Raw genomic sequence first — 25,547 nt, forward strand, 5'->3', positions numbered from 1 at the left:
TTCCCTGACTTTAGGTAGGTCTGCTGTATATAAGCCATATAAAATGAACTATTCAAACCTGGTTTGAGCTGTCTTTGGTCCTCGGGCTATCATTTGGACACCTTTCAAATTCAGAAGCTGCTTCCTATTCACCCTTGCTCCTTATAGTCTTTAATTATTAAAACCAACCAGTAAGGACATTATCTGAGCATTGGTTCTAAATGATTAAAACATATCGTTTTAATTTCTAATACATTTGTATCATAATTATAATAAATATATCAACATAATAACTATAACAAATAATACAACAAATATATTCTCTCTCACACACATACAACAAAACACACACACACAACACAACACACACACATAAGAAAGGCAGAATAATATAAAGGTGTTGGAACAGATATGAAAAACAATGTTAGGGAAAGACTACTGAAAAATGCCAATAAAATGTCTCCCTTTGGTCTTGGGTATTTATGAAATAAGAAGAATGTGTCCAGCCATTTTTATGAAAATTAAAAGCTAAGAGCACAGATGGCTGAGTTGAAGGGAGCTGTATGGCATATTTTAAGTGTAGAGGACAAAAAATGGCAAGTGATAGTAACACCCAATAAACCCCAAAGGTTTTAGAAGGCAAAATCCAAAACCAAATTAACTTTTCCTTTTGTCTTCAGATACAGAAGCGTTTCTTAGAGTCACCAAGAAAAGGCTCTACATCTTAATAAGAATGTTCTGAAAGAGATTTCTATCTAAGAAAGGACTTTGGAGTCAATAAATTTGGATTTCGGTCCTCTCTACCTTATTAGGTGTATGGTGTTGGATGCCTTCCTTAGCCACTTAGAGCCCCAATTTTCTCATCTATAAAATTGGAATAATGATGAGATATTATTTCACAAGGCTATTGGAACAATGCAAAGAAATAATGCATGTGAAAGTGCCTAGCCTTGTGCCCAAGATGTATTGAGATTTCAGTCAATATTGAAAAGAAAACACACTTCATTTAGACATGGTATAGAAGGTAGTTGCCCCTTGAGCCCTGTCTTGACTTTGCCAGCGAGCCTGAGAAAATAAAGTGGTGATTTAGGACTATTTAAAGGGGCCATCCTTTTGAAAATCTCAAATTGTTTTAATTCTAGAGTTTCTGTGTTTTTCAACTGTGCTTCATATTCCTTTAGAAATTAAAAGCAAATCACAGACCTTATGATAAGTCCTTTTATCAAAAGCTGGAGTCTAAAGACTCAGAGACACATTGAAATGTATCTTATAAGGGAAGGCCAAGATTATTGATGCTAACACAGGGTGGTGATTTTGGGCTAATGAATTACTAGGGTCTAGAACCCTGTCTAACACATAGCAAGTACCAAATATGCACTAAATGAACACAAGATTGGATGCTTCTAGCTACTTTAAAAGCAGGAACAGACTTTTTAAAAAAAAGGTTAATAGAGTATGGATAGTAGAGCTGGTGAGGCTAAACTCTAAAATTCACTGGAGATCTTAGGTCACAGTTAAACAAGACATCTGGAAATAAGCTAGCCTACCAATAACCTAGATTGCTGATGCTATTTCAACATTTGTCATAATTCCACTAAACTCACTGCTATGGTTTGAATGTGTCCCCTCCAAAATTCAGGTGTTGCCAATATGGTAGTATTAAGAGGTGGGGCCTTTAAGAGGTGGTTAGACCGTGAAGGGTCCTCTCTCATGAATGGGATTAAGGCCCTTAGAAAAGAGGCTTCATGCATCATTCTGCCATGTGGGGACACAGAGGAGGCTGTACCCCTCTGGAGGATGTAGCCTTCACCAGACAACAGAACCCACCAGCACCTTGATCTTGGACCTCCCAGCCTCCAGAAATAGGAAAAATAAATTTCAATGTTTTATAAACTACCCAGTCTGTGGTATTCTGTCACAGCAGCACAAAGAGGCTAAGACACTCAGGTTCTGTCACCTCAACAATACCAAGTTTTTTCTTGAAAAAGTTTGTAAGGCAGAGAGTTAAAATTCCTCAAGTGACAGCCGCCATCTTCAGAATTCTTTGGGCCTAAAAATAGAGTACTAAGATCCCTTAGATGTGGTTTCTGACTTTCTTACTGTCTCTCTCCTTCCCTATTACTCTCTCACTCTCATGTCTCCCACTCATACTCACTCTCATTTTCACCTCTGAGTCAGACATCTTGGCCTGCACCTTCCTTAGATGCAGTCTCACACATTTCTTGTTCACTGCCATGTGCCCATCCCTGGCATACTGTCAGGCATACAGAAGTACAGAAAAAAAATAGTTGTTAAATAAATTACATATTAGCTGAACAAGTCAGGGAGATTTCACATCAGGTAGAAAATCTCATTGTTTTACCTCTAAAAGTATCCCCAGTCATTTGTACTATATTCCACTGTTTCTTTTTGCTAGGCATATATTATGCATTTCATGTACTTATTTGTTCACTATCCTATGGGCCGTGAGAGCCTAATGAATGAGGAAAATATCTTCCTCCTCTGCTTCCTCCCACAAAGAGCCACCTCAAGGCTCCACCCACAGTGGCTGGTGATTCATCAAGCATGGCTGACCGACTCAGAACCAACATGGTGCTTGCAGCCCACTCTGGACCTTCCATGGGAGAAGGGACCACATCTCACTCATCCTGGCACTTAGTCCAGTGCCTGACACAGTAAAGACACTCAATAACTATTGACTGAGGAAGAGAGAGAAGCAGTATGAGTGAATAATACTAAAAAATTCCAAATGTTTCAGCAAAGCCAAACATAAAGCAAAATAAACTAACGTACTTCTTCCATTCATTGTATCCTGCACTCATTCAACAACCTATTGAATGCCTAGTTTGTGCCAACCATTGTGCTTGGCACCAGTGACTTACAGAAGAATTATATATGAGTGACCAAACAGGTCTGCGTGGAATTTCCACTCTAGCGAGGAAGGTGGATGATACACAAATAATTGCATGTGTGCTAGCATTGTCCATGGGCAATGAGAAAGTACATCTCAGCCAGGCGCGGTGGCTCACGCCTGTAATCCCAGCACTTTGGGAGGCCGAGACAGGTGGATCATGAGGTCAGCAGCTGGAGACCATCCTGGCCAACATGGTGAAACCTCGTCTCTACTAAAATATAAAAAATTAGCTGCGCGTGGGGGCTTGCGCCTATAGTCCCAGCTACTTGGGAGGCTGAGGCCGGGGAATCGCTTGAACCAGAAAGGTAGAGGTTGCAGTGAGCTGAGATAGTGCCACTGCACTCCAGCCTGGCAACAGAACAAGATCCCGTCTCAAAACAAAAAGAAAAAAGAAAAAAAAAAAGGGAGAGAGAAAGTACTTCTCTTGTAGAAGTGTTGAGGAAGCACAAAAGAGGAAGGTGAGCAGGGAGAGATGAGGAAAGGAGGAAAGAAGAAACTAAAAATTCTTCAACGAAATTCATCTGCCTCTGCAACAAGGAACTTCTTATAAAGACAAATGTGCTCAGTACATCAGTCACCCCTTAAACTTATGGCTTAGTGTGATGGCAAATTGTGATATAGCAAACAGATATATTTTATGCATTAGCAATATTGACATGCATCAGCCAAAAAAAACCAACATTCCCATTTGATTGACTCATCTGACAGACTCAAATGCCTGTGCTTACGTGTAGTCTGGGCTCCCTGACCTTGACACTAACACACGAGATGTTTCAGTGTGTTTCAGCAAGTTCTTAGAAGTGGTTAGATTTTGTTTAACTTAGTTTTCACAGAGATATCTGTTGCCTTGCACTTGGCAGTCAGTGTAATATTTTTCACCAGGGATTCAAGCTCACTGGGAAAGAGCAGCAGGGATAGAGGATGAGGAGGAAAGGCATCTGGGAAATTTTCAAGGTAGAAGCACAGGAATTTTAACACTAAATAAACTACTTGAAAAAGGAACCCAGAAGTGAGTTACAACATTGTTTTAGAATAAACTCAAGCTCGAGTGCAACTACTTTAAACATCAAGATGAATAAAAGGAAAACCAAGGAGTTCCAGTATTTGGCCATACACAACCCTTTGAACTGGCTCTGACAAATCATCTCTGTTCCAGATTTTTACCTCCCATAACCATACTGGCCTGCCCTATACCAGAAGTGAAGTCATGGACCCTGATCTCTATCTAACATGGAACCTTTGTAGTAGCATTAGCAGGAAAGATGGGGGAAGACTTAAGCTTACATATGTGGAGAAAAAATGAGTGTCCCCCTGTATTGGCCTGTATACAAAAGGAGTGCATGGAAACAAGAAAATAAATCTTCAAACAGAATATTTCTTATCACAAAGCATGTCCTTTTATCCAGGTTCTCAGAATTTTCTTTTTGTCCTGAAGAGTTACCATGTAGAAATACAGAGGCAGACAGCCAAGGGTTGCAAACACAGTCCTACCACCTAGGTGGAAGCTCTGGATAAGTTGCTTAACTTCCTCATATTCCGTTTTTTCCATCTAAAGCATGTTGAGTTGGAGAGTACGTAAAGTCACCTGGCACCTATAGATGTCCAATAAATATGGATTACTTTTTCTCATTCCCTAACAGAAATACCAGGTAAGAACCAAGGTTGTGTTTGCTTTAATGCTTTTGTAAAACAGGGAGGGTTAATGAGCAGTATAAGCAAGGATATATTAGGAACACACCTGAAATACAGTATTGAGTGACCAAAGGTGAATGCAGGACTCTTAGAGCAATAAAGGAAAGAAAAACGGCACTGTTCCTTTGGGAGATAAATTCTTTGTTTCGTTCTCTTTTGCTCTTGTTACCTTCCTGTTTCTATGGTCCTTGCACATGCCCACTTGCTTCTGAATGCCCCAATGCCCAAGGCTCAGTGACACCTTATGAAGAAGTTGGCTGCTGTAGGGAGCTGTATCCCAGCCACGCTGCTATCCTTCCACCCTAACTTCTCAGGCGAGTCCTCCCACTGGGACAACAGGCTCTTGAAACTTCTTGCAGCACGTGCTGCTGCCCTTACTTGGTTGGACGTCCCTGAGTCAGGCAGGCCCATACCATTCTAATTTTGCTCGTTATTTCTTTTATGAAATCCAAGATTGAGATAAAGAGGGAAGGGTGCACGTCCACAAGACTGCTGTGGCCTCCTACAGAATTGTTCTATCTGAACGAATGTAATGACAAAACTGCTAACAAACTAAATGGCAATTCACACACTCACAAAGGTTCACTCAAAAGTCTTACATCCCTAGTCTGTAAAATTTCTATTTGTCATAGAAAACAAACATAGAAGGCACTTTCTTTTAGTGGTTTTTCGGTTAACTGAGCTTCCAAAATATTATGTTCATCAACACATTACATAGAGGACTACTGTATTTTCCTTATGGGCATAATATAAATAAAATATAAATAATAAGTTATTTACATTGTAATATAAATATCCATCTAACAAACATTTATTTTGTTTGTTTTTATTATTATTATTATAACCTTCTGTGGTTGAGCAATGAGCTAGATGAACAGAAATGCATATATGGAAGAAATTTTTATATTCTCTTGAATAGTATTTATTGATATAGTTTGGATACAGATTTCATAAATATACAGTGAAATATCCTGCCACATTTTTCAAGTGCATCACATTTAGCTTTCATAATATTTTTATAAACATAACATTTTCACCCTTAGTGCATTCTTTCTTCAAATTATTTTTGGCCAATCTCACCAAACTGCCATCTCTAGCTTTTAAAAAGATGGGATTCCCCATTTAAGATGATGCTACACTTGCTATGAAAATATTGATTCTGAAAAGAAGGACTGAGATCAGATACTGTTGGACTCAAATGCTAAATAGAAGAGAAGCATATTAATGCCAGGATGATGAGTGTCCTCACATGAGATCATCCTTTCTTATAGTTTCCAAGGTAAGTCATGTTTACAGGGGTCTTTGGAGAGAAGAATGAGGAATAAGAATAAGAATGGAGAAGAGAAAGACAAGTAAGGTAGGAAAAATGTCTGTAGCTAAAATACACATTACATATCATTAATAAATTTTAAAAATTATTAAAACATTTTCATTTCAAAGAAAAGTAACACTTGTTAATAGGGGGCTGGTAGTCTAATGCCAATTATTATTTGCTCATAAGAAGTGGGCTTAAAGATGAGAATATGGCATCTCAGAATATGAGATGGTGATTAAATCATGGATTACTGCTCAGTCTTAAAAAAAAAAAAATGAAATCCTGTCTTTTGCAGCAACATGGATGGAACTGAATGCCATTGTCCTAAGGGAAATAACCTTGAACTAGAAAGTCAAATACCACATATTCTCATTTATAAGTGGGAGCTAAGCAATGGGCACACACAGACATACAGAGTGGAAAAACAGACATTGGAGACTCCAAAAGGTGGGAGAGTGGGAGGAGAGTGACGGTTGAAAAATTCCCTATTGAGTACAATGTTCACTATTTGGGTGACGGGTTCACTAAAAGCCCAGACTTTACCACTAAGCAATAGATGCACGTAAGAAATTTGCACTTCTACCACCTAAATCTGTAAAAACACTTTAAAAGAGTTGTGGTTGAAATAAGTTGATACTTATGAGGAATAAAAACGGCAGCTAATGACTCAGTGAATAGACAAAGGCAGGAAAAAGTTAAAAATGCAGAAGGGAAGAAGACACATGGCACTGGCCATCAGCCCACATGCTCTGGGGACATGAGTTCCATGGGGCTCCCACCACTATTAGCTACTGGTTTTTGAATATTTCTCAAATGCCAGGTGCATTGCACGATTTACATATATTCTCATTTAATTCTCGATGGCATAATGAGGCAGGTAATATTTTATCAATTGTCTAAATAAGGATGTGAGAAATAGGGAAGTGGCATGTCTAAGCTCACATACTCAGGAAATGTAGAGGCAGGGTCTAAGCCAGGACCCAAGCTTGCCTTGTGTTGCTTACCTCTGATCAGGTTCAATCCAAAATTCAAAGCGGGAAGTCTAGTTGTAAGGAAACAAGGGCTGCTTCAGAATATTCTCTCCATCTACAATAGCGACTCTTATTATTTGTTGGGTGTCAGACTCCTATAACAATTTTATAAAAGTGGTAGACCCTCTCCTTAGAGAGAGGCAAATATGTTCACAATTGTGTGCATGTGTACTTTTTAGGGATTTCAAAACTCTTCAAAACTAAGGCTAAGAAACTGCAAACTAAAAGTTGCCACTAAAAAGGGACCTAGATCACAGATAGAACCTGACTGGGATGAGTGCACAGAAATATCTCCTTGGCCAACCCAACCCAGTTGGTACAAATCCTCTAGTGTGAGCACTTCTTTACAAGCATAGAATTGACCCTTAACAGGACCAGTCATGATAGACAGAGATCCCCAGTGATAAAGGTATTCACAAAGAACACAGGTTACAACCCAATTATTGAGGAACCCTTGAGTGAGCCAGATGCAGTGTGCAAGGGAGAAGGAAGAATGTTGCTAGATGGGCTGTGCCCCTTGGTCATGACCTTGAGGCTCAAAGAATTGGCTCAGACAGTTCTGAACAGAGTAGCCATTTTACAGACAGCCCACAGCCCAGCAGGTCGCCGCTCTCTAACTCTGCCATCATGACACTGCCATCTGCAGCCACTGAGCTGAGATTTCTCAAGACCAAATTTATCACGCCCGAGAGTCCATTCTTACATAAGAATCACCTGTCGATGATGCATAAATTTCAGCACCTAGCAGAGCCAAGGGTAATCAGGATTTAAAAGGAAGGGGCCTGAATAAATTCAAGCAGATTTCCTCTCTGTGGGACTGAGTCTTGAAAAACCTTTGTGCCCTCATCTGCCCCTCAACAGAGACTGTCATTTTTCTACTTTCTGTCTGCATCACTATTGTCAAGGGAACGATGCTCTCAGAGCCACAGGCACTCTGTCTTCTTGGAGGTTCTGTTCCAGCTCTGACCTCAGTTTTTTACAGTTTATGTCTCTTCTCACAAGTTTCAGCTTGCTCTCATCACCAGCTAAATTAACCATAAAGCAAAACCTTGACTCACATTACTGAAGCCTCAGATAAATTGGTAGAAGCCCGGAGTGATGCATCACTATATCAAACAAAGCACTTTGGGTCAATGAGAAGATTCCCTTGTCTTGAAACTTTTGAATGAATGTACAGGTGTGCTAGATGAGAGCAAAGAAAATGCCATTTGAAAGCACTGGAAGGAAGGAGAGTTGTCTAAGAAGTGGTGGGATAGGGACAACACTGGATGGTGGGAAGGATCTAGGAAGGAGGATATTTCCTAAACTAAAAAAGGGCCAAGGCCAAGAAAATCACCTACAGTTCTATTCAGTGAAATGTGGGGAAATTAAATTGGGGTTAACAAATATCTGAGAAGGTCTGCATCTGTGACCTTGCGCAAATAGTTTCCTTCTCTGGGTTTCCATCTGTAAAATGTAGGAACAGAATGGAGGCTTCTTCCAGCACTAGCATGCCAGGATGGAAGGTAGAAGAAAAGGCCTTTGAAGCCAACATAATTACTCCTCTGTCCAGAGAAATATAAACAACAATAACTCCAACAGCCTTCAGCTCTGCTTTTGAATGAGTTCTTTGCTTCTGCCTGAGAGGTAAAGTAGTTCATTCCTTGGGGAAAAGTTGAATGTGGAATGCTAGGCCATGCCCTTCTCGCTTTGGTTTCATTATGTTATTTCAAATTATTAATACAAAGAACATTCAATGTAAGTTAACAAGGCTTTACTGAGTACCATGTATCCAGGCCTGCAGTTGGTCCTCTAGGGTAGACGAAGAAAGAGTGTGTGACATGTTCAGGGTCTTCAATTCCCTTAATCTCCCTTAACAGAGGTTTGCATGTCGCATTTCAAAAGCCAAGCACAAAATCAGCAAAAATGAGGCTAATTGTTTGAATACATCTTACTTCTCTGTATTTACATAAGCAATTGAATTGAATGAAATTTGCTAGCTTTGATGCTTTTACTAATACATACTGCATATGTGTTTCGTATCTTTGCTGTGTATGTCTATGAGAAGCCTCACTTTAGCATTTATAGGGTGTGCATTGGCTTGATTCTAGTCAGATGCCTCTGGGTGAAACACAAATAAAAGTCAATCAACAAACTTTTGACTTTTCAAGCAAACACATGCTTATACATTTTGAAGTTCCACTGAAGTGCAATCTCTATATGACATGAAAGCAAACTAAATGAATCATTTTGTGGAAACGAATTCCTGAGTATGCACACTGGTTAGTATTTTTGCATATCTCTGGAACACCAATGCTGCTTCACATTAATTACTGGCAATGTACTATTATACTTTGATGAGTACTTATTTTTTGATACCAAGTAGATGATCAATTATGACACCTTCCTCAGACTCTTTTCTCTTCCTTTGAGGTTTTCTAAAACCAATCAATCAATTTGTTGTAAATGGCAATCACATCCAAAATATGCCTTGGGTACAAAACAGAACTTTTCAAGAAGTAAAGATGATCCAAATGAGGTTTTTCCAATGCAAATTATCGTCATGACCGCCTGAAAGTATTTGTCTTAAATGTTCTGTATAAATACTCTTGTGTACTTTCAATTACATGTATGTAAACACATAAGGATGATGTAAAACATGGTTCCAATTACATATTTCTAAGCACCAAGAATGATGCACCAAGAATTAAGGTGCATTATTCTTACTTAAGAACTAATGTAGTATAATATACTGTATTGCTATGTTTTTCTCCCAATACCCCAAAGCACTATTTTTAGAACTTGGGTGTTCAGAATTGAGCTGATTATTGTATTCTTTGGTTCATGAAATGTCAAAGCATTTTTATTCTGCTGCCCGTATGGTGAACACAGTAAGAGAAGAGAGGCAGGTATTTAGGGTGACCAACCATCCTAGTTTTCCCCAGGACTGAGAGGATTTGGGGACATAGCACTTGCCATGGGAATGGCCAAGTCAAATAAGGGACAAGTTGGCCATCCTGCAGGTATTATCATTCCTGTTTATAATTGGAGAAACAAAGGTACAGAGAAGCAGAATGCGTTGCCCAGCTTACCCAGGAAGTGAGAAGCAGATGTGGGACTGAGTCCTATGTGTTCTAACGACAGCCAGTTCACAACTACACAGATCGGTACTACTTCTTCTGCGCCTTACTTTCTCCTTGAGCTTTAAGAAAACCCATGTTGTCTTTTGCCTTTTTGTGTGCTACCCTTCCAAAAGTGCTAGGTTGAATACCGTGGGCAGTACTGAATGGGGTCCTTTGTCTATGCTGCAAATTACTCGGGAGAAACAACATCGCCACTTTGTGTTTGAGAGAGAGGAATGAGACGTTATAATTATCACAGCACTCTAAAGCAGAGGAAGCACTAGTACAAGTTCTGTCTACCCACCAATTATCTGTTAAGACCACTAAGATATCTGGTCTTGACTGGGCCAGATGTATAATTTCATGAAATGAATCAACCTAAATGAACCTCAGGAAAAATGGCCAGGTAACCACCTTTCGAACCACTATACCCTGACAGCTGACATTTACTGAAGGCTTACTGTGTGCTGGGCGCTGTGCTTAGAGCTTTATAGGGATTAATTCAATTAAGGCTCACAACAATAATTCCATGAATTTGCAATTATTGTTCCCATTTCACATGTAAGAAAAGTGAGGCTGAGAGAGCTTAAGTAATTCACCAAAGTCCACACAGCTGATACAGGTTGGAACTTGGATTTAACCCCAAGCAGTCTGACCCCAAAACAAGTGCTTTTAGCCACCCAGTATATCACTTTTAATAAAAACAGCCAAACAATGTTTAATCTGTCCAAACAGTGTTCTGACTTCCAATCAATGAGGCAGTTTATTAGGGTAGATCCAAAACTAGCTAGACTGCAAATTGCTGTGAAGCAAAGCAGGTATGTCTGTCTACCTGTTTAGGTCAAAAGGTATGAGGCTTTCTGGTCACAGGCATTAAAGGATCTGAAGGGAGAGATTTTAATCTGTTGATTAATTTAGGAGATTAACTGCCTGCCAAGCTGCTGTTATGTCTTCAGTACCTCTATTTCCTTCTCTGAAAAATGTAAATAATACATCCTGAGCTTCTATAAGAAATGATGGTGTAAAACAACAGAAAGCACTAAGCAAACTGTAAAGTGCTTTAAAACAATTATTTCATATGTTAAGCAGCTTACAAAATAGCAATTTCTTCAAATGCCCTTGCAAAGCAAATGAGACACAGCTGCTAGAATGCTCTGCAAAGAGGCGGAAATCCAGCTCTTTAAAATGTCCAAGGGGAAAACGCACACTGTAAAATTACTCCAAAGATGAATTTTACAAGAAGGATGGAAGTGTCATCAAGTTTTTCCATGGTTAATTCTAAAAGAGTGGCAGCATCAAAAAGATAAAAAAAGGCAATTCTTCAACAGCAACCTGGGGAAATATTCTTCAATGACATTGCATAATAGAAATAGGAATTAAACTCACCTGAGGAGCAGAAGCGAGGAAGCCAGGTTTATGAGTTCTTCTCAATTTTGTCCAAAGACAAGTCTGTTGGGAATAAAAAATATTAAGAGAACTTAAAAAAGGAAAAAGGAAAAGGAAAAAAAGAAGGAAAGTCAAGAAGGATGAGCTGTAGTGGAATGCTGTGAAGTTTGAGAATGACTCAGCACTAGCTAAGGGGCAGCAACAATTAAATGAGTTTGTTGAAAGAACCCTAATAAAACTCAGCATTCCCTGTAATCTCAGAACAAGGTTGCACCACTAAAGAAAATGTTAAACTGTGCATTAAGGGGGCTGTGGTTTGATGAAGTTGGTTGGGGGTGGGGGAACTCAGGGCTGAGTCACTGGCTCCTTGGAGGCAGCACCATTGGGTCTCTGCCCTCTTGCCTGTTTCTCTCTCTCTCTCCAGGGAGTTCAGTTCCTCTACAGTTAGCCAAAAGAAGCAAGTGAGCTGGCCATTGAATGATGACAAATTGTGATTCACTTGTAGCATAAATTATAAAATACATACACTGTATAAATAAGTCCTGAGATGGAGAGGGGAAAAGAACTTCTGCCACATCTGGGCCCACGAGAATCATGAGTGCAGGTGCCTGTTTCTAGATGGAAGAGCACCTAGGCTATCCAAAATGGATGCTGAGCAGATTTTTAAAATTCTCTGGGAAAAAGAAGATCACAATTCCTCCTAGTAACTAATTTATATCTTTAGTTACTCTTTCTAGCCATTAAGCCCCATGCTAAAACTACCCTAAATTTCTCCTGTTCTAAACTGACCTTGGTGGTTGTGGGTGGGCAAATTGTTTTTTCATTATTGAAAAATATAAATCCTTCATATATTTGCACAGAGTTATTCTTATACTAAACTCAGAAAGGAAACCAGGCAGTTCTCCTCTCCCTTCCAGAATGAGAATTCTCCACCTCTCCATCCAAGTTACAGAAAGAAAGAAACATTTTTTCCTGTTTTCATTGGGTCAGCTATAGACTCAGTAAAGAGTTTACATGTTCACGTCTTTAAAAAAAAAACTCAAAGGGTTAAAAACTGGAGGTTTGACATTTCCATAATAAGTGTTCAAATGATTATATTGATATATATTTTGTTCTAGAATAAACTCATGTACAAAATATAATATTTGTAAGTTGTTCTGCCAGCCAAACTGTTCTCCTTCATTTATAAATGAAGTTGCTCAGTGTTCAACAACTGATTGCCATAAATGAATGGGGTATGACATCCTTCCAAGTATCCAAAGAGCGCTACAACTTGGTCCCCTTTGGAGAAAAAAAAGTTATTGTTCTAACTGATTTTTTCTGTTCTGAATAGAAAAAAAATAAATTAGATCCTTCCTTCCTTCCTTCCTTCCTCCCTCCCTCACTCCCTTTCTTTTTCTCTTTTTCTTTCTTTCTTTCTTTTTCTTTCTTTCTTCTCATTCTTTCTCTTTCTTTTTTTCTTTTCTTTTTTTTTCTTTCTCTTTTCCTGTTTCTGCATTCCTACAGGAAGAGAGAAGGAATATTGTGCTTTTCATCAACCACAGCAAGAGTCGTTTGAGTTTGAAACACAGCTAGTTTTTAAGGAAACTATACCATGGTCTCCTGGAATGGGAAGAGCTTTTTCTTTCAAGGGACAAAAGGTGAGATTTTCTTTTTGTCTTCAACCTTTACCAGTACAAAAGAGTGAACCATCTCTACATACATGTTCAGAGGCAAATCCGATGACTAATTGCAGAGTAAGCAAATCTCTTGATTCTGATCAAACCAGCAACATGCATTTGAATTTAGGTTGGATTTAGATGAGCAAGTCAATAACTTAGTATAGTGAAAAGAAGACTGAGGACTTAGGAATCAAATCCCATAGTGACCTTGGTAAGGATTTTGCTCTTTTATGGACAGCTTAGTAGATAAGGTCAGTCTTTTAATTTACTTAACAAATTGCAGACAGCTCTCCCATTGTAGCATTTAATCATTTCCCCCCAACTCAATTTCCTCATTCATACAATTGGGTTAATACAACTTACTGTGCAGGGCTATCATAAGGACTAAATACAATGTGTATCTAACGTGCTTACTACAGTACCTGGCACATAAAACTGGACGAATTGTTTCTTTCAATTCATTCTTTAAATTCGTGCTTGATGAACTGATGCTGGCTATAGTAATCTTCTGTCACCCTCCGCCCACAACACACACATAAAAACCACACACACACACAAACCACACACACACAGCAGCTAACTAAGAACAGCCCCCTAATTTTGTCAATTTTATGGAATTTTTCTTAAGGAACCCCATCACCATCTTATACCTACTATAGTAACGTATTAGTCACTTACCATGGGCCATGCATTGCCCTAAGTTACTTTAAATGGACAATATCACTTCATTTCCCTACAACCCTATGAGCTCAATACTATAGTTATTCCCCTTTTGCTTCAAATTCACTTGATCACTAATATGAAAGAATCTTAAAAAGTATTTTTAAAACATCTATCTTATATGTTTTATTATTACAATGGACTGAATATATGTGCCCCTCCAATATTTATATGTTGAAATCCTAACCCCCAATGTGATGGTATTAGGAGGTGGGGCTTTTGGGAAAAAATTAGGTCGTGAGGGTGGAGCCCTCATGAATGGCATTAGTGTCCTTATAAAAGGGACCCCAGAGATTTCTCTTTCCACCATGTGAGGATACAACAAAAAGTTGGCAGTGTATAACTCAGGAGAGGAACCTGCACAACCAGGCGCGTACTCTGATATTGAACCTACAGACTCCAGAAATGTCAGAAATAAGTTCCTGTTGTTTATAAGCCACCCAGTTTATACTATTTTGTTATATTCCAGCCCAAACTAAGATCATTACAATTGCAAAACATTTATGCAATACCTTACTGAGTTGTGTTTTGTAAATTTTGTTCAAGCAAAGCACTAAAATATAGTTTCTAACCTCCAAAAAGTGACTTTTTTTATACCAGAGAAGAAACAGAATTTAGATTAAAGGGTTCATTATGTCTTTTTAAAAAATCATATAGGTGCTTCCTATCTCTGATTTAAGTTTATGTACTTATTATAAATAAGAATAGTGGAAGCTCCTGTTTATATCTGTTTAAGAATTGCAGCCAATATCTACAAAGTACCAAATTGACAACACTGATAAGATGATGGGGGCCAGTCATCTCGTTGAAATGAAGAGCAAGAGATGGCTAAAGATTTTTCATAGAAATTACTCCACCCACATATAACATCTAAAAAAGTTACATTTATGCACATTTAATTGGCAAATAGAAAAACTTACATATAAATATCCCTATTTTTGAATAAATCTGAAGGTTAATGAAGCAATGAAGAATGCCTGTGCTTAATACAGAGACATTCACCAGGAAAAGAAGTGTCCCTAGTTGAAAAGACATTAGATCCCTATTCTAAAATCTCAATTGCTTCATGCAGAAAAACTCCAAAAATAGAACATTTATGGCATGTTTTTTGTATTATGTTTAGCTTTGTTTTATTTTTTGAATAAATATTTATAGAGGCATATACCTGGGCTTCATTTTCTTTTGAACAATTTTTGAGATTGTATGAGGTAATGTTTCCTACTTCATGGAGAAACTAGGTGATAAAAAGGAATTTTACAGAGGGCCTCTCTGCTATATCTACTCCCTCTCCAAGCAGCATTACTACCCTAAAAATGCCTGTTACTGTGGATGGAAATAATCTATATTCTCTTTGAAGCCAAATCTTCCACTTGGACATTAGATACTATCACTATTTGCTGACTCAACAAAATTGCTTAAGGAATTTTTGCTATGTTTCCTAAAACATGAGTCTCTCTGTCTCTACTGGACCATTTCCAACAGCACATAACCATATTGTAATTTATCCTAATCAAAAACAGCAGCAATAACAAACCCCTTAGGTTGACCTCACTTTCCCCAGGTGTTTTCATCCAATTTCTTTGCTTCCCTTTGCAGGAACCTCAAGAGTTGGATTTCCTCACTGTTTCCAATTCCTCTCCTACCATTCCCAATTAAGCTACTTAAACCAGGCTTTAACTGTCACAACTCTACCAAATTATATTCTTGTTCAGATCACCAGTGATGCTCGCTAGAAAATTCAATGAGTGACTTTCAGTATTCATCATACCGGATCTATCAGCAATATTTGGCACTACTTTTGACTCCCCTCTACTTGATGCAATTCATTCTCTTGGTTTTTAGGACACCACAACCTCCTAGTTTTTCTTCTACCTTGATAGTCACACCTCAGTTTCCCCTTATAATTCTGAGGACCCCCAGAGCTGAGTCCCAGTCTTCTCTACTTTATTTATACACACTCACTTGATAATATCACTCAGCCTCACAGTTTGTAATCCCAACATGTTGATGACTCCCAGGTCTCCATCTTTGGCTGGGGGAAGTTGACATTCTGATTAGCTCCAAATATGCATGATCAACAACCGACTTTACATCTATAATTCGGTGTCTAATAGTCGTTTCAATACCAGTATGTCCAAAACCTAAACCCCAATATTCCTCACAAACTGGCTCTTCCTATAGCCATCTCAATCAATAGCATCTCAATCCATATCTCAATCCATAGCAATTTTATATTTCTAGTTGCTCAAGCCAAAACTTTGCTTTCTTTTCAACTCACACTCCATATCCAATCTATCACAAAATCCTGTTGAATTTTGATTTCAAAATATATCCATATGCAGACTACTTCCCATAACCTCTACTGACCAACCCATGACCTGAGCCACATCATCTTTTTCTTGGGTTACTGGCACAGCCTCCTAATTAGTCTGTTTGCTTCTATCCTTGCCCTGCTCATCTAGTCTCTACATAATATACTGAAAGACCTTTGTTAAAAAGTCAACTCTTCCTCAGCACCTTGAAGTAACACCCATTTCACTCAGATTAATGCCAAAGTCTTCTATCAGTAACCTACAAAGCCTTATGGGGCCTCACCCTTGCCTCTCTGTTATCTCTCTGACCTATAGTACATTCCCTTCCATCTCTTTAAATCAACCATGCTGGCTTCTTTGCTGTTCATTAAATGCACCAGGCAGTCTCCTGCCACTGGGCCTTTGCACAGGCTGTTCTGTCTGCCTGTGATACTCTTCCCTGGATATATACTTATAGTCTCACCTGCCTCAGATCTTTGCTCAATTGACACTCCTATTTAAAATTGCAACTGTGCACATGGTCCTCCTCTGCCAGTGCCCCACCCCAGTCTTAAACCGAATCACTCTGCTTTATTTTCATCTTTTCCATAGCATTTACTATGAAGAATATAATATATTGGCTGATGTACTGTTTACTGTTTGTCTCCCTGTGCTAGAATGTAGATTCTGCAAGGGTAGGGATTGGTGTTTGTCTTGGTCATGTCTTTTTTTAAGTCCCTAGAATAGTGCTTAGCACAGGAAGTCACACAATGGGTGTTGAACTGAATTGAATAAAATGAGCTTCCAGGAAAAGAACCAGAATTGATAACATTGTACCTATATGAAATAAGAACTTGACTTAAAAGAACTTGACAGATAATAACTGTCTACTGTCTGATTAAATCACAAAGCAAGAGGGTAGAATACCTGAATACATGGCCTGTTTGTTGGAAAAGAGATGACAACCTGGAATGACCACCTGAAAGAAAATGAAAACATATCTCCTCTCCCTTTTTTTTTTTAAAGATTCTGGCAATATATTTTCAGATGACTCCAGAAGGAGCTTGGAACAGACCACAATAATATGTCCTACAAAGTCATGAAGCAGCTGAGCTGTAAGCTTAAATCTGTTTCTCTATATCTAGGGTTCACTGTAGTTCTATACAGACACTCTGACCCATAGATGTCTGCCTGTGGCTTGTGCTATTGATGGCTTGTCTAAGTCCTATTTCATTAAATCGGTCTCAGAAAAGAGCAGCAGTCCCATGGAACATTTATTTTCACCAGGCTTGGCAATCTAAAGGAAAATCAAGTAGCACGGTGTTCTCAAGGTATAGTCCCCATCCTGTGGCATTAGCACCACCTAGAAACTTGTGATAATTGCAAGTTCTTGGGATCCACCCCACCCCCAAATTAGAATTTACAAAATCAGAAGAAATTTTAAGGGTAGTACCCAGCCATCTGTGATTTAACATGTCCTCCAGGTGACTCTGATGCCCATTCAGGTTTGAGAGCCATTGAGGAAGCATAATTGTTCATTTACAAGTTTACAATGACTTTCTTAGCAAGGCAATCTTAGAATACAGACTTCCTCCATTGATCAATGCAATAAATTTGCTCCGCTATCCAACACCCAACAATGACTCAACGGACTTCTCTTTTGCACTAACCTTTGCAAAATACTCTTTCTGGGCATTCTGCCTCAGATTAATGAGAAAGTGGTAGACTGCTCACATATTCCAGAAGCCTGACTTAACTGATTTCATAATGCTGTGAGCTGCTTGGCTCCAGGTTCTTCCTGTTAAGATTTATGAATCCAGACTGCGACACCATTTCTCAACGTATCTTCAAGTTGATGATTTCATTTCAATAGTAAAGTTGACCATAATGGAAGGTGAATTAAAGGAAAAAAAAAAACAGATATCGCGGGTTGTGTGAATTTGTCAAAAATGACTTAACTAATTAAAAATATTAATCCACAAGTTTGCTTTGATTATTCATGTAAAGCCCGTTAGTCTGTAAATTATTCACTTAAAAACTAGAACTCCATCTAGTCTGTGAAATCTAAAACAAATATTCCTTAAGATCAAATTTCCTAGGACTCTCACATTCCCATTAAAGGTAGACAGAGATCCCATTTCACCGATGACAAAACAGAAGCTCAGAGTCTTAGCTAAGGCCACATCATTATGGACAAAGTCACAAGGCTCAGATTTCTTGAATTTTCTTATAGATGTCAATTCAATGTAATTAATAATATATTAAGTACCTGCTCTGTGCCAGACCCTGGATTAGGGGATGGGGCTATATAAGATTCTTTTTTCTTTTTGAGACAGAGTCTCACTCTGTCACCCAGGCTGGAGGGCAGTGGCACAATCTTAGCTCACTGCAACTCTGCCTCCCGGGTTCAAGCGATTCTCCTGCCTCAGCCTCCTAAGTAGCTGGGATTACAGGCATGCACCACCACGCTGGGCTTTTTTTTTTTTTTTGGTACAGACAGGGTTTCACCATGTTGGCTGGGCTGGTCTTGAACTCCTGACCTCAAGCAAGCCACCCACGTTGGCCTCCCAAAGTGCTGGGATTACAGGCGTGAGCCACGGTGCTCAGCATAAATTTCTGACATAGTTCCTGTCTTTAAGGAGTTCAATCAAGAGACCCTGTCTCCCTGATTATTTAATATCTTCCTTTGGCTGACTTCGAACTCCAGTGAAGTAATGAAAGGAATAGTAATGATGGTTGATTTTTACATTGAAGAAATCTTGTGACAGAAAGAATTTCACCAGGAGGAGAATCAAAGTCCTCACACTGACCACGCGCTATTTAATCAAGGCACCAAGATGTCCTACATCTTGGTGATGAAGAGATTAAAAGTGCCCCATTGTGGGCCATTAATATTTCATACCAGAACACAATATAGAGACACCATGTGAAAAAATGATGAGCTTGTAGAAAACGCAGTGAGAATTGGAGCTCAAGGTCAGAGAAGAATAAAAGCTAAGTATGAACAAGTCACATTTTACAATTAAAAAATAACATGATGTTCAGATATATTCCCCAAACAAAGGCATATTAGAACTGGTCTGCACTCTTGTTATTCTCTTCATTATATGAGTACAAGGTTGAGTTTGGGAAGTCTACATTTTTCAAAACACTAGCACCACCACTGTAGCAAATGTTCAGGTTAAGGCAATAAACTTGTGTGGCTGGGAACTGGAGACCAAGTTCTGGTCTCCACTCTAATACTTACTGACTTTATAACCAAATGTAAGGTTATTTTGGGTGGTGGAAAAGGTGAAAATAAGACAATTGCAGACAGGACTTTTTAAGGAAATTGAAGTTTTCCATAAAGCATTAAAAGCTATAGAAATATAAGGTCATATTTATTCAGTCGCCATTTTAAGCACCTGTAATATACTCTGAGTGGCACCAAGTCCTGGGGATACCCAAGTGCATATACTGTCATCACGTGGCATCCATAGAGAATTGGTTCCAGGATCCCCTGCCAATACCAAAATCTGCAGATGCTCAGGTCCTTTATATAAAATGTGTAGTATTTGTATGTAACCTATGCACATCTTCCTGTATACCTTAAATCATCTCTAGATTACATATGATATCTAATACAATGTAAATACTATGTGAATAATTGTTATATTTTATTGTTTAGGGAATTACAAGAAAATAATCTGTAGGTGTACAGTACAGACACAACAATCCTTTTTTTTTCCAAATGTTTTTGATCCAGAGTTAATTGAATCCCCAGATGTGAAACCCATGGATATGAAGGACCAATGGTAACAAAGCATTGGTGTTTTTTATTTATTACTAGAATAGCTGGGAAACATCCTTAGAACATCAGCCCAAAGTGACTTGAAGTGTAAAAAAAATTGGATATAAGAGAGCTTTTCAAGTGAGTTAAGTTTCCTTGATTAGAAAAAAAAAAAAAACTAGGGAAGGTAGGCTTTAATAACTTAAAAAATTTACAGTATCATTTTAAGAAGAGCTTAGGTCAGCCAGTATGAAGGCAAAGAAAAAGAAAAGTTAGCCTCAAGTCATACCAAAAAAAAGAAAAAAAAAAAAAAACGATTTGGAAAGAGATTAGGGAGACTTTGATTTTTCTGGAACGCTAGAGCTAGTTATGGGGGGGCGGGGTAGAGAGAAAAACCCTGTCGAATTGCTCTGCTGAAAACATTTGGAAAGTAATTAGCTAATTCTTTTTCTCAATGTGTTTAAAGATATGACTAAAAGTGGGTGCTAGAATACTCCTTTTCTTGAAGCTCCACTTCTAGAACTCTGAATGGCAATGAGGTGGATTAAAAGTCTATTCTCTTCTCCCTCCCTTATTTGGCTGGCATGTCTAATTCCAGAATTGGAAACTCATAGACATTGCTATGAAATGTATCATAGATCATGACTCACTATGAAAAGGACAAGTGTGCAAGTTGCCTTACCAGTGAAAAATCCTCTGCCTGCCCTCTTTCTTCCTGAGACAAGACTTCAGTTCTTTCTCTCTGATTCATATCCTGAGGAAATCAACATGATAAAAAATGGCTGTGTTCAATTAAAAAATGTCTCCAACCCACACTTTAAAAACGTAAGCTCTTTTCAATCCAGATATGTATTATCTTCCTGAGAAAGTCTTTTCCTTCAGAAGAATTTTGTGCCATTTAAGATAGGCAAAACAGGCAGAATGCCATTCCTGCAATGAAAGTTACGCATTTAGCCAACAGATCTGCAAAGTGCATCTGCCATGGCAATGGATTTAAAGATGGGAATTAGTAGGAGAAAGAACTATGGTTTATTTGAGCCCACCAGCATCAGGTATTCTAGGTACTCTTCAATAGTAGCAGTTAACATTAATTGAATGCTTGCTAGATATCAGGTACCATTCTAAGTTTTCCTTGCATTATTTCATTTAATCCAAACAAGTTCATGAGATAAATCCTATTATGGATCCTAACTCACAGATGAGGAAAATGAGGCTCATCAGAGGTTAACCAATTTGTTCAATATGAGGTAGCAAGTAGCAGAGAGGGAATTCAAATCAGAACTGTCTGACATCAGAACTTAAACTTCTAACTATTCCTCATGTAGTCTTTTAGGAAAAGGTAGATACAAGATCCCCATTGTGGATATGAGAAAATGGAAACTCAGAGAAGAAGAGTAGCTTGATTAAGAGCACAAAGATTACTGATATGTTTGGCCTAGGATTTGAGCTCAGGTCAGGAGGACTCCAATGTTCATGTTCCAGTCATATCGATAGAAAACCTAGGAGATGAGTAGATGTCCTGACATTCATTCCATGTAAATTATTTTTAATTCAAATAAACAAATGCCCACTATGTATAAAACTCTGTACAAGTCTTACTGCATGTAAGATTTGAAGATAGTATGAAAAAATTAAATATATTGTACCTGCCTCCGATGAACTTTAAATTCTAGTTGACAGAGAAAACACACAGATGAATAAACTACGATCAGTTGCAAACTATTGTGACACCATAGGTAAAATAACATCCTACGCATTAAATAGATTCAGAAGAAATACTGGGAGAAGCAGTGATTAGAGAAGAAAATTGATAAGGAAAGCTTCCTTGAAGAGGTATAAAATGATATGTATGATGAATAGAGTTGATCCCATTGCCTGACTCCCTGTCTATTTTTGTGGGTAGAAAAGAAAAGATACTTTGGAGAACCTATATGGAGAGAAAATATGATCTTAGCACCTATGGGAAACGTCCTATGAAAGATACTGCTCACAATTACAGAGCCATGGAAAGGTTGAAGGAGAGGGAAGGATTTCTCTGTGATTACAGTTAAAACTACTAGTGATTACTCTTTCTCTTGGCTAGTAGTTTTCCATAGGGTCCCGTCAAATATAAACTATAATAGTTACAAATCAAATCTACACTGATTCTTTATGAAAAAAAGGCAAACAGCCAGGGGAGAGGGAGAGGAAAAGTCCATTTCAGCATTTTCAAGGGATTTTCCATGAGATCTAGCCAGTAATAGAAAAGAAAAAATTTTTTTCTGAATAAGGAATGGGCTCGAATGCTGATTGCTTATTTCACCTCCCACCTCCCCGGCAAACCCTCAATTTAATAAAGAATTGGCTATTAAAAAGAACCCTTGGATGGTAAGCATGTATTCCTCAATTATAAGATTTAACCAAGCTACATTCAACTTTTTTTCAGTCTAAAGCATGGACTTCAGCCTTCAAGAGGACTATTTACTGAGACTTCTCTAAGAACATTATCTTCTTAAAAACTAGAAGCAAGAAGTATTCAAGGTGTTAATGAGTGTTACTAAATATAACAGTTCTAAAGTCAAATAACTGGGAAAGCAAATGTTTTATTTTATTTTACTTTATTGTATTATTTTTATTTTACAGCCTTAGATATGCTCATGTACATTTTGAATGTCCAGTGGAGACATATTCAGGATTTCTTAAACTTGTTTGACCTTAGAATACCTCCTTATTTTGTAGAACTTGTATTGATATCTCATAGACTTCATATTCCAAGAGTCATGCTCTCTTTCCTTACATACGTTTTAGAAAGGTAGCTCTTAGAACAGTTAGGTCCAGGTGGATGAAGTAATGGGTGGAGAAAGAGGACTACCAACTGGCCATAACTTTGAGCCCATAGCTGGGATTGATGGGCCTCCAATTTTAGCTTCCTTGAATTCATCATTAAGCAAGAGTGAGTGACAAATCTCTAATGTTTCTCTTGACGCTTTTCAGGGCCATGTTCACAGCCACATGGAAAAGCACTGGAGTCACTCTCCTCTCTAATGATCAGCTCAGTGTTGGTATCAGTGGGAACGAGGGAGACAAAGCAGGGGTTTCTTCCCACAAGATAGCCAAGGGCTGTCTAGAACTGATGGAGCACGCGGAGTGAAGGATCATTTACACTGCATGCCTGAACACACTGTCAATTACATTTTGGCATTTCATCACTCAAAAGAGTTCAGATGCCATTAGTGGGTCATTCTGTATCTGTTGGATGTTCCTTGCCCTTGCCTACATCTGACCAGAGTATAAGACTAATGAAATCAAACTTCTCTAAACATCACTTGTATGAGTGTGACTTTAAAATGCTGCCATTGCTTATGGTCATTTAAAGAGGAGGAAATGGAGACAGTGAAGAGAAAGTTGCACCACTTAAGAGTTCTATTTTGAGACAGAAATCTTCAAGTAAAACTTCTGTCTACAAGAATGCAGTTTGCTTAGGAGAGAGTTTGCCTCAAAATTAGCTCCCCTGAACTACTTAATTCCTAGCACATCACACGTACGGCTGAATCAGACGGCCTACCCTGAAGGGCTGTTTTTCTGCCCTATCCTAAGAGTTAGAAATGTATAAAAAGACACCGTCAACTCATTAACACATTTGCATTTTTCAATAGCATTAACCAAGATTTTTATACAGTAAGTAAAATTAACATATTTTTAATGTAAATATTGTATCATTGCATGTAAGTATACTTATGCATCTTTTTATGTCATCCAAATATCTTTATCAATGAAGAATTCTCTGTTTTACAGATAAACAGTTTTAATGAACAACTTATGTTTGTACAGTGCTTTACAGTTTACAAGTCTTATTTTATCTTCAATACAACTCTGAGAGTTCAATCTTAGTGTCTTCATTTCATGATGTAGAAATTAAAGATTGAGAAAATATCACCAGGCTAATAATTGGAAGAGTGAGACTGAAACCCAGACTTTTTTTATCTCAGATTTAGCACTGTCATTTCTCAAGGAGTGAGTCACAACCCACACTTTCTGAGAGATTTCCAGAATAAGTGCATGGTGATCCATTCTATACTCGTAGTTCATTGTACTGCAAAATTAGTACTTGATTGGAAACTGTCTTATTGTCCAACTACTTCATGTGTCTCTGTCTTATCTATCACACCCAAACATAAGCCTTTTATTATGTTGCTCTTTGGGGCATCCCCTGACTTCCTCATTTGCTGTTCTTACTGCAGAGAATGCTCTCTCCTTTCAGACCCCACACAACAAGGCCCAATCATATACAACAGGACTCAGGCTATGGGTGGTGCCTTTCCCTTCTTGGAAACTCTTGCTGGCATTCTCAACCGTCATCCTTGCTCCAGGAAGGAGACTCTCCTCTATGCTCCTATAGCATCCTGCGCTGACACCTGTAATGGATTCATCCCACTGTCTTGCACGGCCAGTGTCTATTTATCATGCATTTCCCACATGACCTTCACCACCTTGAGAACAGGAATCTTATGTTACTTCTCTTTGAATCCTCAGAACCTACCATGTAGTAGGCTGTTAATAACTGATAAATAAATAATTGAATAAATAAAGTAACACAAAACCAATTAAGGCAGTTGGTTAATGTCTTTGAGGAGTTCTCAGGCTCATGGGAAGAAGAATCTGTAAAGAGACCAGGACAAGCAACACAGCAAGGTGTACTTCCCCAGTACAGATGGACTCAGTGCCTTGGGGGCATACACAAGAAGGGACAGTGCTGCCCTGCCAGTCAGGCCTGAGAGAAAGCAAAGTTGAACAGAGTCTTGAAAGGAGAGTAGAAAGTCGCCAGTGTTTGCGGAGCTGACAGAAGTAGGGTCGGAGTAGGCAGCACGAAGAGAAGGCAGGCTTTAGCAAGGCTCTATTTTATCTTGGCTGTGTAACAACCTTTTCTCTGGGGGAGCTGACCTTCTCTGCATCCCACCTTAGGGTTCTATAGCAGCTGCCAGTCATGTTTCTAGTTTTCCTGGCTCAGAGGACTTCCCAGAGGTTTTGCACATTTTTCCAGCCTCATGGAGGAAGGTCTAAGAGAATAAAGCTGACCCAGAGAGAGAAGCTTAGGGCAAAGTGGGAGGAAGTGCCTGTGTCCCTGATTCTAGTAATTTCTGGAGCCTGGTGTACCCAGCCCTTTCCAGAGTTTGGTTTGTTACCTAACTAAATTAAGCTGGGTTTCTTTCACTTGCAAACACAAGAGTACTGACCAAAACTAAAACCTTAAAAGTGGCCGGGAGCAGTGGCTCACACCTGTAATCCCAGCACTTTGAGAGGCCGAGGCAGGTGGATCACTTGAGGCCAGGAGTTCAAGGCCAGCCTGGCCAACATGATGAAACCCTGTCTCTACTAAAACTACAAAAATTAGCTGGGTGTGGCAGCGTGTACCTGTAGCCCCAGCTACTCAGGAGGCTGAGGCACAAGAATCACTTAAACCCAGATGGCAGAGGTTGCAGTGAGCTGAGATCATGCCACTGTACTCCAGCCTCGGCAACAGAGCAAGACTCAGTCAAAAAAAAAAAAAAAAAAACACGCACACACACACACACACACACAAACCCACCTTAATAATATCTCCTGTGGGCTGGGCATGGTGATACACGCCTGTAATCCCAGCACTTTGGAAGGCCGAAGCAGGAGGATCACTTGAGCCCAGGAGCTCGAGACCAGCCTAGGCAACATAGT

General features: G+C 38.8%; 1 long non-coding RNA gene across 4 annotated transcripts in view; it reads right to left on the reverse strand.

The window, feature by feature from the left end:
- Positions 1–25,547, reverse strand: part of LOC129479792 (uncharacterized) — a 337,809-nt gene that overhangs the window by 140,168 nt on the left and 172,094 nt on the right. For all 4 annotated transcript variants that reach the window (XR_010120114.1, XR_010120115.1, XR_010120116.1 and 1 more), the window contains one exon: positions 11,419–11,481. This is a non-coding gene — a long non-coding RNA (uncharacterized lncRNA). The remainder of the gene's footprint in view (positions 1–11,418; positions 11,482–25,547) is intronic.

Source organism: Symphalangus syndactylus, chromosome 3 (genome assembly GCF_028878055.3).
Source record: "Symphalangus syndactylus isolate Jambi chromosome 3, NHGRI_mSymSyn1-v2.1_pri, whole genome shotgun sequence".
NCBI classification, from domain to species: Eukaryota; Metazoa; Chordata; class Mammalia; order Primates; family Hylobatidae; genus Symphalangus; species Symphalangus syndactylus.